General features: G+C 41.2%; 1 long non-coding RNA gene across 16 annotated transcripts in view; it reads left to right on the top strand.

Moving 5' to 3' along the window:
• Window positions 1-5,587, top strand: part of LOC111164421 (uncharacterized) — a 402,877-nt gene extending 397,290 nt beyond the window's left edge. For 8 of the 16 annotated variants that reach the window (XR_016388290.1, XR_016388294.1, XR_016388296.1 and 5 more), the window contains one exon: window positions 723-5,582. This is a non-coding gene — a long non-coding RNA (uncharacterized LOC111164421). The other 8 variants (XR_016388300.1, XR_016388302.1, XR_016388298.1 and 5 more) reach the window with 6 other exon arrangements.
• Window positions 5,588-16,491: the final 10,904 nt, after the last annotated feature.

Here is a 16,491-nt window from a genome sequence, read left to right as displayed (position 1 = left end):
TTTCCTTCCTTCCTTCCTTCCTTCCTTCCTTTCTTTCTTCCTTCCTTCCTTTCCCTCAGCTTCTATTTAATCTCAGGTGGACTATATGTAAATAGGAATTCATTAGTATAATGAATACTACAATATCGCTATTAATAACCATGGCTTATTAACTGGTTAGGGTAACCCCCCAATTAACTAGCTTGAATGAAGAATGTACCTTTTGGTAAATTAAAATTTCAAAGTAATTAGGGATATTTCAATGATTTTTTTCTCCTTCAACTCTTGATGCTGAAACTTTTTTTCTTCCTTAAAATACATCTTTGTATTAATTTCTTAGGAGTTTTCCCATCATGGTGATGAAATTTTCTTAGAGAAAAAAAAACCTTATAAGATCTTTATTCTACACAGGGATCTTGTGTAGGACTGAAAATGTAGTTATTAGAGACTAGGTCTCACTTCTGTAGCCTCCAGGGTATACTCTGGAAACTGCAATTTTGTTGTTATTGTGCTGATGTTAACTTATTTTCCTATTGTCATGGAGACTGTCTAGCAATAAGACTCACCTGTTTCCTCTTCTTCCTGGACACACAGCCTACATTTCCCAACTTCCCTTGTATAAGGTGTGGTCATGTGACTGAACTCTAACCAACAGAGTGTGATCAGAAGTGATATGTCTCACTTCCTGGCCCAGCACATAAGGATTTCTCATGGTCCCTTCCATGCTCTTCCCTGTTGACCAGCCTGGTGCAGACACAGATGAGCCATTAACCTGGGGAGCCCCATGTTGAAGATGATGGAGCCTTGAGATGGAGGAACCTGTTTCCTGGAATCAGGAAGAGGACCACGGCTGATCGATGCCACCCATTTTGGCTTTTACATTTGTGAAGATTTCTACTGTTTGGGACAATACACATTCTTGAAATCTGTTTATAATAGCAGATAATAATACTTTAATTAATGTTATCACTTATTAATAAAAGGAAGATCAAAACCTAAATTTCAATTAACTCATGTTTATGATGAGTTGATTTCCAGGGGATTAAAATTTTCTTACAATCACTGCCTAGAGTTGTCTCTCAGATTGTAGAGTCAGTCAGTGCCCATGCAGGGGGAGAGATGGAGGTTCAGTAAGGTGGGATCAAGGGCTTCCAAAGTTCTTATGGCCTTTCCCAAGCCATTCCCCAGCCAGAGAACTAATGCCTGGAATGGAAAGGAATGAATATCACCTCTGTTTTTGACCTTTATCTCTGTCAAAATGTAAACCCTCCATATCACGTTAAGCTCTTATTTATTATTTAAACTGTTGTGTACAAGAAGGGTCTAAAGAACAGACAAAACTAATACTGGCCTCTAGATAACATCCATGAAGTGCATTGAGATCCTGGATAAAATTCAGTGTCTTGTTCCTGAATTAAAAATAAAAAAGTATTCTGAAAAAAGGACTGCCTTTAAGTAGAGAATTGTAAGGTAGGAGGCACAATTCTTCTCCTTCCCATTGACTGCACACTGTGTTCTCTGGGTGCATCAGCAGTGCACGTATAAATCATCCCTTTGGCATTTGGGAGCACAATTTTGGAGATCTGAGTCAATAATGTAGTCAGCTACCAATTTCTGTCTTTTAGTGTAGGGGTTTGGTTGGGGTGGGTAGAAGGCAAGGATCCAGGGATTTAGGAAAGAGAAATAGACCTTGCCTTATTTCTTTGAACACAAGAACTCAGCAGAGCAATGAATAACATCCTAAATGCACAATGGAGATTCTTCTGCAACAGATCGTTGCTAAATAGCTCTCTGGGTTTTTTTGTTGTTTTTTTTGTTTGTTTGTTTTGTTCTGTTGTGTCTGGGCTGATGAGGTGCTCTCTGCCCTGGGTGAGTTACTTCTTTCATCTTTGTGGATTGATTCTCTTGTAGCTCCTAAAACATTCATGCCTTTCATAAATATTTTTTGACTGAAGGTTGTATATATTTAACTGGGGCTCATAAATATGCCTTAAAGTTTCTTTTTCTTCAGTGTTCTGATTCTTCTTGATAGTTTTGATTTCCCATCACCCTTCTGAGCTCCTAAGTTAAGGTAAGTTTGCATATATACTCATATATTTCATAGATGTACTTCTTTATCAGAAGGAACCCTGAGCTGGAGTTAGGAGGCCTTGATTCAAATCATTGCCACTAACTACACTTGTGATGGGTCAGGGTAATTCCCCATCTACATGATGAGAGTTGCAGAGGTGTGGGAGACTGTGTTCTCCATGAAATGCCTGCATAGTGCCCAAGAAATGGGGGTCCATTTTCCATAGCATGTGTTCCAGGTACAATATGCTATGATCAAGGGATGTAACCTGTCCCTTATTGCACTTCATGCCTGAATCTTTTTCCTCCATTCTCTTCTCCATTTTTTCCTCCTTCCTCTTTCTCTTGTTATCTTGGAGAGATCACTCAGTGGTGGAGCCAGGATAATCGATATGCCGGGGCAGCTGAACTGTCAGCTCATCAGGAATTGCCCAGATTGTGGACCATTCATTACATCACTGGACATCTACTGAGTATCTAAAATTTGCCAGGTACTACGCTCAATAGGTGTTTTTTAAACCTAATTTTTACCGTGCTATTTTCCTTATCATACAAAAATACAAAAAACACAGGTATATTGAGTCTTTTCTGAAAATACCAAAAAAGAGATAGTAAGAAGAAATCATTTATAGTCCCACTTTGTAGAGTTTACCACTATGAATCGTTGAATGTATGTTTTTTCTACGGTTTTTGCTATGTAAGAATACAGTTTTAAAAAGGGAGTTAATATGAAATTACATTGTACATCTTGATTTTTCACATTAATTTTTCACATTAATAATCCATTGACTTCATTTCACTTCCTCTTTACTTCTGGCTGTTGGATTGGAAGAGGTGATCTTTCCTGTGTGTGATGTAAATTCACTGCAGGATGTGCACAGCAGAAAAACACTACCACTACAAGAGTCCACTCCAATGGACTATAAACTCCAATTTGGCAAAAAGGAGATGAAGGCATAGATGATGTCCCAAAAGGCCCTTTTACTATAAATGATTTCCTGGAAACACCATGGTCAAGTCAAAATCTTTTTGTGAGTGAGAAGAAAATTACAAGACTGAGCAGATTCAAGAGTGAAACTCATCTGTGTCAATGTGTGTTGGCCCAAGTAGGACACACATGCAAACGTACTGCCCTTTTACTAACAGAGCATTGTTTCAGATGCAAAATAAACAGCTGAAGGATTTCTCAAATGTTCTTCCTCAATAAGATAGGAACTAGCCTGCTCATACAAAATACTCTAGTCCAGTCCTCATCTAGCACACATTATTATTATTATTTACAATTAATGTGCCATGTACTGTGAATTATTTATTATTATTATTTTTTTTTTTGTGGCACGCGGGCCTCTCACTGTTGTGGCCTCTCCCGTTGCGGAGCACAGGCTCCGGACGCGCAGGCTCAGCGGCCATGGCTCACGGGCCCAGCCGCTCCGCGGCACGTGGGATCTTCCCGGACCGGGGCACGAACCCGCGTCCCCTGCATCGGCAGGCGGACTCTCAACCGCTGCGCCACCAGGGAAGCCCACTGTGAATTATTTAACCATGATTTTACTTAATAAGTTCTATACAGCAGAAAGTCAAGTTCATAAAGATTAAAGGATTTACCCCAAATCAAATAGCTAGTAAATAACCGGTCCAGGAGGCAAACTGAAGCTGCCTGACTTCAAACCTGGAGTTCTAACAGTATCACATGCTGCTGCCTCTCCCGTGTGAAAAGGACACAAACGATATTGAATGAATAAATGAATCAACGTATAGTACGGATCTTAATAAATGTTAATTGACTGGGAACCACCATTCTCTCACCAAATTTGATTCTCCACGCCAAATGAGATAGCAGATTACATGTAATGAACTTACTGGACAAACTACATTTCCTAGTGTTTGAGACCAGCTGAGGTCTCTTGGGGACAGCCATGAGAGTGAGGGGTAAACCGCTGGAGGCAATGCACTCTCAGCATTGCCTCTGAGTTATCATCACGGCATCAAGCCAGGGAGCCCTCCTTCCCAATCACTGCTGTCTAGCACTCAGCTGAAACCAAGACGCCAGGATTTGGTACAGCACTGCTGCTTGGGGCGTCTTGACTCTGTATCTCTGGACCCACTTACTTAACTTAAAAATGACAAGATTGGTTCAAAGATGGCAGAATAGGGGTTTTCTGAGGTTCTTTGCCTTTTCCTGACTCCCAGTATAAACAACAAAGAAACAGAGATTCTCATACTAAGTGAAGTTAAGTCAAGCAGAGAAAGACAATTATCATATGATGTCACTCATATGTGGAATCTAATTTAAAAAATGATACAAATGAACTTATTCACAAAACAGAAAGACTTACAGATATTGAAAACAAACTTATAGTTACCACAGGGGAAACATTTTGGGGAGGGATAAATCAGGAGTTTGGGATTAATGTATACACACTATTATATATAAGATAGATAACCAAAAAAGACCTACTGTATAGCACAGGGAACTCAATATTCTGTGATAACCTGTATGAGAAAAGAATCTGAAAAAGAATGAATATATATATATGTATAACTGAATCACTTTGCTGTACACCTGAAACTAACAAACATTGTAAATCAACTATACTCCAATAAAATTAAAAAAAAAAAAAGAATATGAGTAAAGGCTTCAATGAAACTAACAGAGTGCTGGAGGTCAACCTTACAATGGCCAAACATGGTGATGTCTGGGCTAAGGAAAGGAAGGAACATTATATCTTGACCTTGAACAGAATGACAATTACACAAAAAGCAACTGCCAATATTCCAAAAGGCCCATTCCATGAGCTTTTGAATGAGTCACAGAAGTAGGGTCATGGAAAGATCTAAGGAGAGGTGACACATGTCTCTCTGGAGATCAGTTTAACTTCTCAGAATAGTATGAAAGAGAAACCAAGCCAACAAGCCATTTCTATCGTCCACAATCCTCCTGGCCAACTAAGATGATGCATTTCTGTTTTTTCAATACCTACCATAATGTCTTGCTCATAGTAGCTTTAATAATCTAAAGGAATAAAAGGCTTAAGTGTGATGGATAGTGTGGAAGAACCCACAAGAATACCTTAAACTGTGTGCTGGGTTTGAACCTCTGGCTTTAACTTACCACGTAACGCTGTGAGGTTCTTCTGAGTCCCTGTCTAGGAAGCACCGTCAGGGATATGAAATGTGAAGAGCATGAGGTCATTCCTTAGTTCTAACATCCAGAGCCTGTGTTTTTTTCACAGGGTGTCTGAGGTTGCTGATCTCCTGTCTAACCCCCAGTTGTATCTGTAGGCTTTGTAGAGAATGAACGTAGATACTGAATCCACCTCCTAGTCAACAGGAGAATGAGGGCTGGTGATGCCATCCCCTCTCTGACACCCCACTATGTAACTGTCTTAAAGACCCCGAGGCCCTGGAGGAGGAAGACCTGGTGCAACCCAGGCCTCCCCAGGGCTGAGTCTCATTGAGCCCCTGAGATGACTGTCTCTGAGCCCAGGGATGCCTGGATCAAGTTGTCATTAGCTCTAGTGAGATGTTCTAGAAAACTTATGGGAGACAAGATGTCTTTAGGTATTGGCCACTGTGATGATTTCTAGAAAATTGGACACCAGGACCATGGGGGCTTGCTCCTCCTCAATTGATTCTTTTTGTCCATGAGCTGGTGGGAGGATACTCTGCTTCAGCTTCATCTCTGGGCATCCTCCAGTCTGTATCCTGACCCCTCATATTCTCTCTTCTGATGGTGGCTTAAGGGACCATTCTTTCCAGGGATCAAAACTTTACAGTAACAATAGCTAACTTTCCTTGACTATTTCCCAGGAGCTCTGAGAAGGGCTTTACATGCATTATAACATTTAACTCTACAAGGAAGATAATTTTTTATTCTTGGGACAAGTGAGACACAGAGAGCCTAAATAACTTGCCCAAGGTCACAAAGCTAGTGAGTCCTAGAGCTAAGAAATAAACCCAGATCAATCTGGTTTTACAACCTTAACCTGTACTCTCTTTATCGTGAATAACTCTGATGGTGAATCTTCAGGAATTTACATAAGGATTTGGGGGTTCAGCTGTGCCTTCCCAGCACCACTGAAGTCAGGGGACATGGCCTTGAACTCTATGTTCTCTTCATAATAAATTAATAAATATGTGATTATAAAATAATAAATATGTGATTTGGAGATTTCTTTCTTCCTTCCTTTCTTTCTTGCTTTGTTTCTTTTCTTTCTTCTTTGTTTCTTTCTTTCTTTCTTTCTTTCCCCTTCCTTCCTTCCCTCCCTTTTCTTTCTTTTGAGTTTCTTTATCTCTAAATCACAGCCAGGGGCATGGTAGGGTCCTCCCATGTGGTTGTTGCGGGAATTAAATGAAAGGATAAATGTGAATAGGGTCCTCCAGAGGGTCAAAATTCAGAGGGGGAGACAAAACCCCACATAGCTGGTTCTTTAAAACAACAGGCTAATAGCAACACAAAAGGACACATGTTTCCTGGAACTGACAAGTTTCTCTTTACTGTATTAATGGAGACAGTGACCCTGATCATGTCAGTGGTTTTTAGGGTGCCCTTGGTGATGTGGGGATCTACGGATTGGATATTGCAAGTGGACTTTGGCTGTTCAAAGATGACAATGGCTGGGTTGCCTGGAAGAAGTCTTTCTGCATTGCCCATGAGGTTGAACTTCTTATCTAATGTGATCAAAACTTGGGAGGAAAGCGCTTGCTGGATTCACATATTAGTGGATACCCAAAAGACAAAGAACAGTGTTTATTACATAGTGGGTTAGGGAAAATGATTGGAGGAGGATGAAAGAGAAAGGAAGATCTAGGAAGAAAGAGGAGAGAGAAAAGAATTTGGAGGGACTGAAAGAAGAGAAAAAAATTTGAGACAAGAGGAAATGACTGAAGGAAAGTCTGAAAATATATAAAAGGGAGAGAGATAAAAAGGGAGGGAGAGAGAAAGAGAGAGAGGAGAGGGAGAAGGGGGGAAGAAAGAAAAAGGGAGAGGTAAGAAGAGAGGGAAAAGGGAGGGAAATGAGAAGGGAGGGACACTGAGAAAGAAGAAAAGGGAGATAATGAAAAGATACCATTTTAAAGAAACTATTGTGTGCTAAACACTATGCTAACTGCTAGATGGGGGATGTTCTTTAGCCGTGGTGGAGCCTTCCTGAAGTCCCAGGAGGTTACGACTGAACAGAGGTACAGAATCCTTATCTTGCTCTTAACACCTTGAACCTTGAACTTCATGCTGACCCCAACTTTATGCGTATTCAGGTGATTCATTTCTGAACCCAAATGTTTGAAGAACATTGAATCTACTGAATTCTCCTTTATCAACTCTCTCCCTTTCCTCTTCATTACTTACTTATTTAATAATATTTATTGAACACTATCTAGGGGCCAGGTTCTATTCTAATTGTTTTAATAGCTTCTTCTGAGACTTCTGAGGTGTGTTCATTCTTACGTGTGTGTACACCATGATCATCAGCGTCATCTTCACCATTACCATTATTTCCTCATAATCTTTTATGTGCAAAATCCTCCCCTGAGACTTTGCAAATGATCTTCACGTCAGTTATCACATCGTGTGCTCCCAGTACTCCTGAGGAGACAGAGGTTACTCTCTCCGCCCTGAAGATAGGAGAACTAAGGCTCAGAGAAGGTAAATGACTTACTCCAGGCCACGGCATTCATCAGTAACAGACCTGAGACTATAACTCATCCTGACTCCTCATCCAGGGCTCTTCCCACTGTAAGGCTGGGAGGTCAGTGCTGCTAATGTAAACTGAAAAGGGTAAATACTGTATACTGCTAAGAGATGATAGTGCCTAGTGGTTGAGAGCAGACATGCATTCAAATCTCCATCACTTCTTAGTTGTTTGACCTTGGACAATCACCTATCATCCCTGAGTCTCAGTTTGCTCATGTGCACCTTGGGAGTTCTAATAATATCAACCTTACTGGATTGCTGGAAGGATTAAATAAGGTAATATGTGGAAAGTGCTTGCACAAGTGCCTGATACAGAATAGGTGCTCAATAAAAGTTAGTTATTATTGCTGTGGACACTGTCACTCTTTGTTTTGGACAACGAGGTGTGGCAGAGAGGGTAGCTCAGGGCACACACATGGTGGTGTCCTCAAGGACCCCACTGACTGAAGACTCCTTTGCCTGACACTCACCCTACTGGGCACCAACCACGAGCTCTAAGGATAGCCATTGCTTATGCCAGCCAAGGGGGATTAGCTGCCACTTGACATTGTGTAATGGGGCTTCACCCATGCCAGTTACAATTTCCTGGGCTCATGTGCCATTAGGTCAGCACTCTTGAAGGTCTTTTCTTTCCTGAGGACCTGGGATTCAGCAACCCAGGGGAAATGGCCCAAACGTAATGTGCATGTTTGTGTGCTAGGTGAAAACATGCTGGAGATGCAGTTGGTCAAGGAGAAAGAAGAAAGAAAGCAGGGTGGGTGGAGACCTCAGGACCACAGGATCTTGGCTTTGCAAATCAACTAATTATCTCTGTCTCTTGAGAAAGCCTAACCTTTATGAAATTGGCCTTTCTGGGACCTTAGTATGACATTGGACCGGACCAAGGATTTGGGGTCATACAGATAAGGGCCTTATATACAAATAGAATTTAATTTGTAAAACTACCTTTTGGGGTGTCAGTTATTACCTCTATTTTATAAATAAGGACACTGAGGCTCACAGTGGCCATCTTGAGATGGTTTGAACCTAATTTCCCCTTCTCCCTCCCCCCAGGGTGATTATCCAGTCACATGCCAGACTTACCATCTATATGATGAAAAGGCCAAAATCTTTATTTCCAGCCTTGTCCTATCCTTTGAACTGTGGATTGATTCCTGCATATAAATGCCTACTTGACATCCCTGCATAGATGTCTAATAACCATCTCTAACCTATTATGCCCAAACTGAACCCTTCACTTCCCTTCCCAATGGCCCCCAAACTGGCTCTTCACTCAACTTCCACATTTTATTGATCGACACCACCACATATCCAGTTCCTTAGGCGCAAACCTAGGGATCTTCCTGGATTTGACAAATTCTCTTATCCTCCCCACATCCACCCTGTCAGTGAGACCTCTTACCTCTACCTTGAAAACATTTTTCAGACCTTTCTGCTTTGCTCCAAATAAACCCAAACACCCTAGTCCATGCTCCATCCTCACCCACCTTCACCGCTGTAATACCTTCCTAACTGGTTTCCACCTTCCTTTGCCCCCTATAATCCATTCTCTACACAGTTGTCAAGTAGATGCTTTCCCCAGTAAAAATAAGCCCCTTCTCTGGACTGCTTACTTCTTACCTCAAATGGCTTCTACAGCACTTCGAGTCAAATTCAAGCTCCTCGTACCATGTCTACAAGCTCCTTTCTGATCTGGTTCCTGGAGTTCATCACCTACTATACTCTCCCTGACGCACTGTGGTCCAGCCAAACTGGTTTTTTCTGTGTTCCTCAAATACCCCAAACTTTCGTCAGTATTAGGGTCTTTGCACTAGCTGTTCCCTCCCCCTGGCTCCCTTTGGCCTCAGACCTTCACATTGAGGGCCCCTTCTTTCTGTTCTTTCGCAGGTCAAGCATCACTTTCTCAGGGCCAGCCCTGACCACCCAGCCTATTATACACCTTCTACCCAAATAGCTTTTTTTCATGTTACTCTATTTATATCCGTCCAAGGATGTGTCTCAATTTGGTATCATCTTATTTATTGGTTTCACATTTATCACCCATCTCTCCCAACTAGAATGTGAATTCCAGGGGAGCAAGGATTGTGCCTCTTCTGGTTCACTGCCATGTCTACATTGCCGGGCACGTGGTCTGACACAGGGTAAGTGCTCAATAAATGTTTGTTGATTGAATGAGTGACTGTCATTCTAAAGCTTCTGTGATTGCTTCGGGTGAGTACTAATCGGGGGGGAGGCAAATGGGTGTATAAATGTGGCCCCAAATATTGTCCCAAACACAAAGTAGCATTTAAAAAAAGTTTTATTTATGTAGGAGCACTTTGGAAGAAACCAAATAAAAACCAAAAGCTGTCTCTCTCAGTGTTCTGACTTCTGTCTTGTACACCTTGGCAGAGATGACAAAACAAAATGCAACTTCAAAACAAGACATTGTAAACAAGTGTGGGTCTCTCCGTGTGGTTTTTCTTGGGTGGGGAGCTCTGGGAGGGCAGGGCCAGGCTCCCGCCTGACAGCTGGCCCCGCTCACTCCTCCCTGCCCGCATCTCTGCGGATGCACCTCCATCCAGCCTTCTGCCCCAGCAGCCCCTCTTCTCTGTGTGCCCTGGCTTGTCTTCTTCCTTGTCCAAGTCTGATCCATCTCCACCTGGGTTGTACTTTACCCTCATCCCAGTGGCCAGGTGAGCAGAATTAACAGCTCTGGGTTAAAATCCTGGCTTGTCTACTTACTCGATGTGTCATCTCGAGTAAACAGTTTACCTTTTCTGAACCCCAGTGTTCCCATGTATGGAAAGGGGATAAATCAGTATCTATCTCACACAGCACTTGTAAGGAATAACTGACCTTGTCCTTGTGATGTGCTTGCTATAGTGCTTTGGGTGTGCTAACTGTGCTCATAAGACTTAACTATCATGTTTCTTCCGCACTGACCCTAAAAGGTGACATCTTCACAAATAGCTTGGTTCTTGGAAATGCAACTTTTGGATTTGAAACTTAAATGTTTTTATTCTAAATTGCCAGCTGTATGATGTGTGTGGGTCCTTCTTCTGTGCCAAGAAGTGGGTTTCATGAGAGCGAAACCACATGACACAGAAGTAAAGAACACTCTTCACCTTCCTTCTTAGAATGCGTCTGAGTCCAGACTAATAATAACTACTGGCGTTTGTAGAGTGCTTTATATTTTGCTGTTGCTACTACTATTATTACTACCACTACCACTGCTAGTACTACTAGTACCGCTATTACTATTTCATTACTACTTTTGCTATTGCTCTTACTGCTTTTGCTACTACTGCTATTACTAACACTAGTTAACATTTATTGAACGCTTGCTGTGTGACAGGCAGTATTCTATAAACTTTACATTTGTTACCTCACTTGATAAACACAATAGCCAATGGAGAAGGCAGTGTACATGGTGCTTAGAAATGCACACTGGAAGTCAGACTTCCTGGCTTCAAATCTTGGCTCCAATGATTACTTAGCTATGTGATTCTAAGAAAGTTACCTAACCCCTCTGTGACTCAATTATCTTAAAATAGGGATTAATAATAGAATACAATCAATGAGATAACACAAGTAAAACATTTTGATAAGCTCTGAACAGTGCCTGGCATTTAATGAACACTCAAGTTACTGTTGATATTAAAAACAATTTTTAGTGTATTTAGAGGTTATTTATCACCCTACTATCCCATCCTCACCTCTGCCCCTGTCACACTATGCTTTCTGCGCACCTAATGAATATCATAAAGGATTGTAATAGTCTTTTTCTCCTTGAATTCTCCTTCCGGCCTAGACACGTCTTTGGAGCAGAGGAATAAGCTTTGTTCACTGTTGTATCCACATCTCCTAGCATAGACCTGGCACATCCTGTTTTTAATAGACACTTGTTGAATGGACAAAGGACTGAATTTCTGAGTGTGTGTTGTGAACCCAATCTTATGCTAACTTGTTATAATATTGAATGCACAAAACAACCCCATAAGTTCGAAGACATTCCTTCCCTTGTTCCTTCCTTTTTTTCTTTCTTCAAGGGTGACAAAGGTCTTACTTTCCCCATTTTACAGATGAGAAGACTGAGACCCATGATTAAGTAATGTGGCCAAAGTCAAAGAGTTTCTGTATCAAAAACCCTGAATCTACAACTTTGGACTCTACATTCCTCAATCCATAATATAGATTGAACGTACTGGATAGACTGGATTGCAATTTGGGGGACTCAGTGAATATTCTTGAATGATGAGGCTTACCTAAGAATAGAATCTTGGCATCACTGAAAAGAAAAAGCATATAGAATCCCTCCGAGGGCCTCTGAGCGTGTCCATCAATTTGAGTCCGTCACTAACCTTGTCTATGTGATAAGAAAATACCCGAGTCCATGTGTTTTGTCTCTTGGCTGCCAACTGAGTTGACTGCATGGCTGATTCACATCAATGTAGGGAAATTGCGTGTTAATCTTTTATTACCATGTTCTTTTTTTTTTTTTGCTGTATGCGGGCCTCTCACTGTTGTGGCCTCTCCCGTTGCGGAGCACAGGCTCCGGACACGCAGGCTCAGCGGCCATGGCTCACGGGCCCAGCCGCTCCGCGGCATGTGGGATCTTCCCGGACCGGGGCACGAACCCACGTCCCCTGCATCGGCAGGCGGACGCTCAACCACTGCACCACCAGGGAAGCCCTATTACCATGTTCTTGTTCAAAGAACACTGTGTCTAATTTGCCTGTAGTGTATGGACCCAGTAATTGAAGGAATATAACGTATTTTTTCTAGCTGGAGAGCAATCTCCTGGTTTAAATATTTAAAAGATTAAATACACATAACACTCACATCTTCATTATTTATATTGGTGATAAAATAAACCACATAGTAGAAACCATATAGTAGAAAATTTTGAAAATTTTGAAAAGAAAAAAGAATCACCCTTAAGTCCATGACTTTAGCCCCATTACTCTTAGCACATTGATGATTTTTCTTCTATAAATCTTCCTACTTATTTTCACATTTTCACTATAATAGTATTTGTAAAACAGTTTCCCTCCCTTCCCTTAGCATTTTAACAGAATATTTTTCCTTATTATTATAATACAGTAACAGTGACCATAACAGTTAATATTGATAGTTAAATACTATTCCCATAGACCATTGTTAATTTTCCACTTCTCACTATAAAAATGGCTTATTAGATCTAATTTTGATTTGCGGAGCCAATGGTGAAGAGATATGGAAATGAAGATTTTTCTTTGCCATTGGTCAGAACTCATAATATTGCCCCATAGTTAGGCCTTGGGGTTTCACGATCTTCACTTTTTGCAGATGGAAACAGTTACAAAGTCGTAGCATCTTTGTGGAGGGACCCAAGAGATCATCTGGTTCAATTACCTTGTTTAGTAGATGACGATACTGAGGCCTACTAATCTATGTGATGGTGGACCCAGGTGAGAACTTGTGTGTCATTTTTAGGAAAAGCAACAAGATCAGTGTAGCTAGACTGTAGTTGACAAGGGAGAGATGGCAAGGATATAATGACAGAGGGAAAGTGTGTGTGTGTGTGTATGTGTGTGTGTGTGTTCATGAGCTCATGTAGGGCCTTACAGTTACTAGCAAGGACTTGGGCTTTTACTCTGTTGAGATGGAGAGCCATCATCGCCACTCAGGTTATTGTGAGAATGGAATGTAGGGGACCAGAATGGGAGCAGGGAGATCACTGAAGGCAATGCAGGAATATAGGCAAGTGATGGTGGCGGCTCAGGCCAGGGTGGTAGCAGAACTGTGGCCAGAAATGCTCCTTTTCTGCATCTATTTTATAGGTTGAGATGACAGTATAGCATTTGACAGGAGATGAGATAATAATAGAGACAGATGGACTGAATGTGGAGTATGAGAGACAGTGAGTAGTCAGGGGTTGACTCCAAGTTCCTTCAGCTTAAAACAACCGAATGCCTGATGTTTCCATTAACTGAGGCTGAAAGAAACTTTGGGAGGAACAGATCAGGGGTGCAGACAGGAGGCAAGGAGAGGCCCAAATCAGTACTTCTAGAATCATTCAATTGGGACTATGTTAAGTTTGAGATGTTTATCAGACCTTTCTGAGTGGGGGTGTCAAGCCAAAAGTTGGATATATAAGTCTAGTGTGCAGGAGAGAGGTATAGGGATATAAATTTGGAGGTTTTGAGCATTGAACGGTGTTAAAAGCCATGAGATTAAATGGGTGAGAGTAGATTAGTAAAAGGACCAAAGACTCCTCTTTGGAGAGATGAGAAGGAGCCTGTAGAAAAGACGGAAGAGCAGTGTCCAATGATGTGGTTAACGGCTACCTACCACTTCACTGTATGGAGGAAATACAATTACTTAGCCATTCCCCTGGGGAAAGGCAGAGTTGCTATTTCTATCAGCACTTTAAGATTTCTACTACCCACATTTTAACAATGCTTTCTTATATTTCCCTGGTCTTTCACACAGACATCAGCTCTGTTAGTACCCGGTGGTCTGATGCCCTAATCGAAGCCCTGGGAATACCTCATTAGACCTTTGATGGACTCAGTATTTTGTAAAATGTTTTATAATTAGCCTTGAACTGGGCTAAAGCTAACCTTTACACTGTCTCTGAGGAGAGAGATATTCATTCAATTCACTCCAATCATCCTTATTCGTTGTATAAATTAGCTGTAAGTTAGCTGTAAATTAGTTAATCTATACTGGGTAATGAATAGTATAAGCAGTGCTGGCTGTGAGAATAATCTACTTACAGGAATGAACTGCTTACAAAGGCTTTCAGTCATTCACTTTTTTGCCTACAAGGACAGAGACTCTGGTACTATGGTTTTAACCATTGTCTGCCATGGAGCTGACTTCATACTGACTTGCAGAAACTACAAGGCAAAAGGGGAGGCAAAATCACAGGCTCTGGGATCATCCAGGCCCATGTTAGGATCCTGAGGCCTACTCTCTGGTGGTGTGGCCTTGGGAGAAGCACCTTCTTATAATTCTTTATAATGAGAGTGTAATACGGATAACTACTTTAGAGACCTGTAAGAATTAAATGAAGTATAGCATATAGAATACATGGCTCAGAGTAAGTACTCAACAAAGATGAATTCCTTAACTTTTCCTGTGAGTTTCATCTTCAAAGCCCAGCTAAAATGGTATCTCCTCTAAAATAGGAAATTGGTTACTCCCAACTACAGTAATTGCTCCATCCTGGAAGCTCATACAGCCTGCAGTTTTCCTCCATTTTGTGTTACTTCACTCTATCTTAAAATGAAGTTAGGTATTTGAATGCCTTTCACCCAGCCAGGGAAGACCTTAGGTCTCTTTCATGAGTGTATTCTCCCCTACCCGCTAGAGTGGTATAGCACATATTGTGTGCTCAATATTCTAATCTAGTATATATTCTATCCAGGGAATTTCAGCGTGAATCTGTTTAATTAGTAGTGAGGTAGCTGAGGTCCCCATGTGCACTTGAAGGTAATACAATGGCATTTTTTTGAAAACACTTCAAATTCATGATCTACCCTTCCCTCTCTATTAGCCTGAATTAAGGAGGTTAACTTGAGAATATTTAATGGGATTTCCTTTCTTCGATCAGTGTTCCTGTATCTTGGGTAATTTAAAAGCACCACCATCTAAACCGAGAACAAACCACAGTCGCCGCTTAGAAAGAATAACGTGATTTTAACTTTTCACTAGGCTCGGATTCTTTAAATTTTTTTCCTTTTCTTTCTTTGATTAAATGACTCCTCCATCCCACACCATCTCCCTCTCCTGCCACACATACCTGCATTTGACAGCAATGAATCACTTACTAGGCTTACTTGTTTAGTGATTGATAAACCCTGAAGAGGGTGGTATATGATTAAGCACTAGCTTTTTCAACCTTAAATGCTGTTTCTTTATTAGTTTTGGGGTCAGAAAAAAATCTGCCTTGCAAGAGAAATACCTGTGATACAGTTTTAATTAATATGGCGATTATGTTTATATGCATAGATTTGGACTAGAATAAAATAATTCAAGTTCGTACGTGTTCACATGGGGCTATTCTTGTGTACTGGGCTAAGGAGTATGTAAAATAAGTAAATAATCACTGACTATGTATCAGAAGTTCAAAGCTACCACTTATTGAGATTTTGCTGTGTGCCACATGTGGGAATGAAAGGAGTCTTACAGAGGTAATTTAACTAGTCCAACCAAGGTCACTTAGCTCATAAATGGTGGAGTTGCCTTTTTAATACTTATTTGCTCATTCCAAAGTCTGTGTTCCTGCCCACCATCGAGGACTTATTTTGTAAAAAAGATTCAAAGATGAAACAGCACAGATATTGTCCTTCAGGAGCTCTCAGTGTAGCAGGGGTCATAAAATAGATGAAAAAAAAAAACCCTATTAATAAAAAGGAGACAGTGGCATCTTAAGAAAGATCAAGAAAAATGATGTGGATGTTCAGAGTAAAGGGAGATGGTTTCTAACTGCTAACTTCTTTGGTTTCAACCAAGCCATCACCTCCTCCAGGAAGGCATTCCTGATTGGCTAATGCCCCTCCTCTGTGCTGTCGCCCACAACCCTGTACTTATCTTGGCAGAATACTTACTGCAGTAAACGCTGAACTGAATGGAAAGTTGACATACAGTGGATACTAAATGAATGGAAAGAATGAGGGAAGGATTTGCATGTGTAGAGATGAGACTGGCGGCCTGGAGAACATGCCCAACAGAAGGACTAGATTAAACAGGTGCACAGAGCTTGGCAAATGCTGGGCTTC

Source organism: Delphinapterus leucas, chromosome 17 (genome assembly GCF_059928025.1).
Source record: "Delphinapterus leucas isolate spDelLeu-1000000601 "Yukka" chromosome 17, BTC_Dleu_Yukka2, whole genome shotgun sequence".
Lineage (NCBI taxonomy): Eukaryota > Metazoa > Chordata > Mammalia > Artiodactyla > Monodontidae > Delphinapterus > Delphinapterus leucas.
The sequence above is the reverse complement of the archived record's forward strand: the minus strand, read 5'-3'. Positions and strand labels throughout refer to the sequence as shown.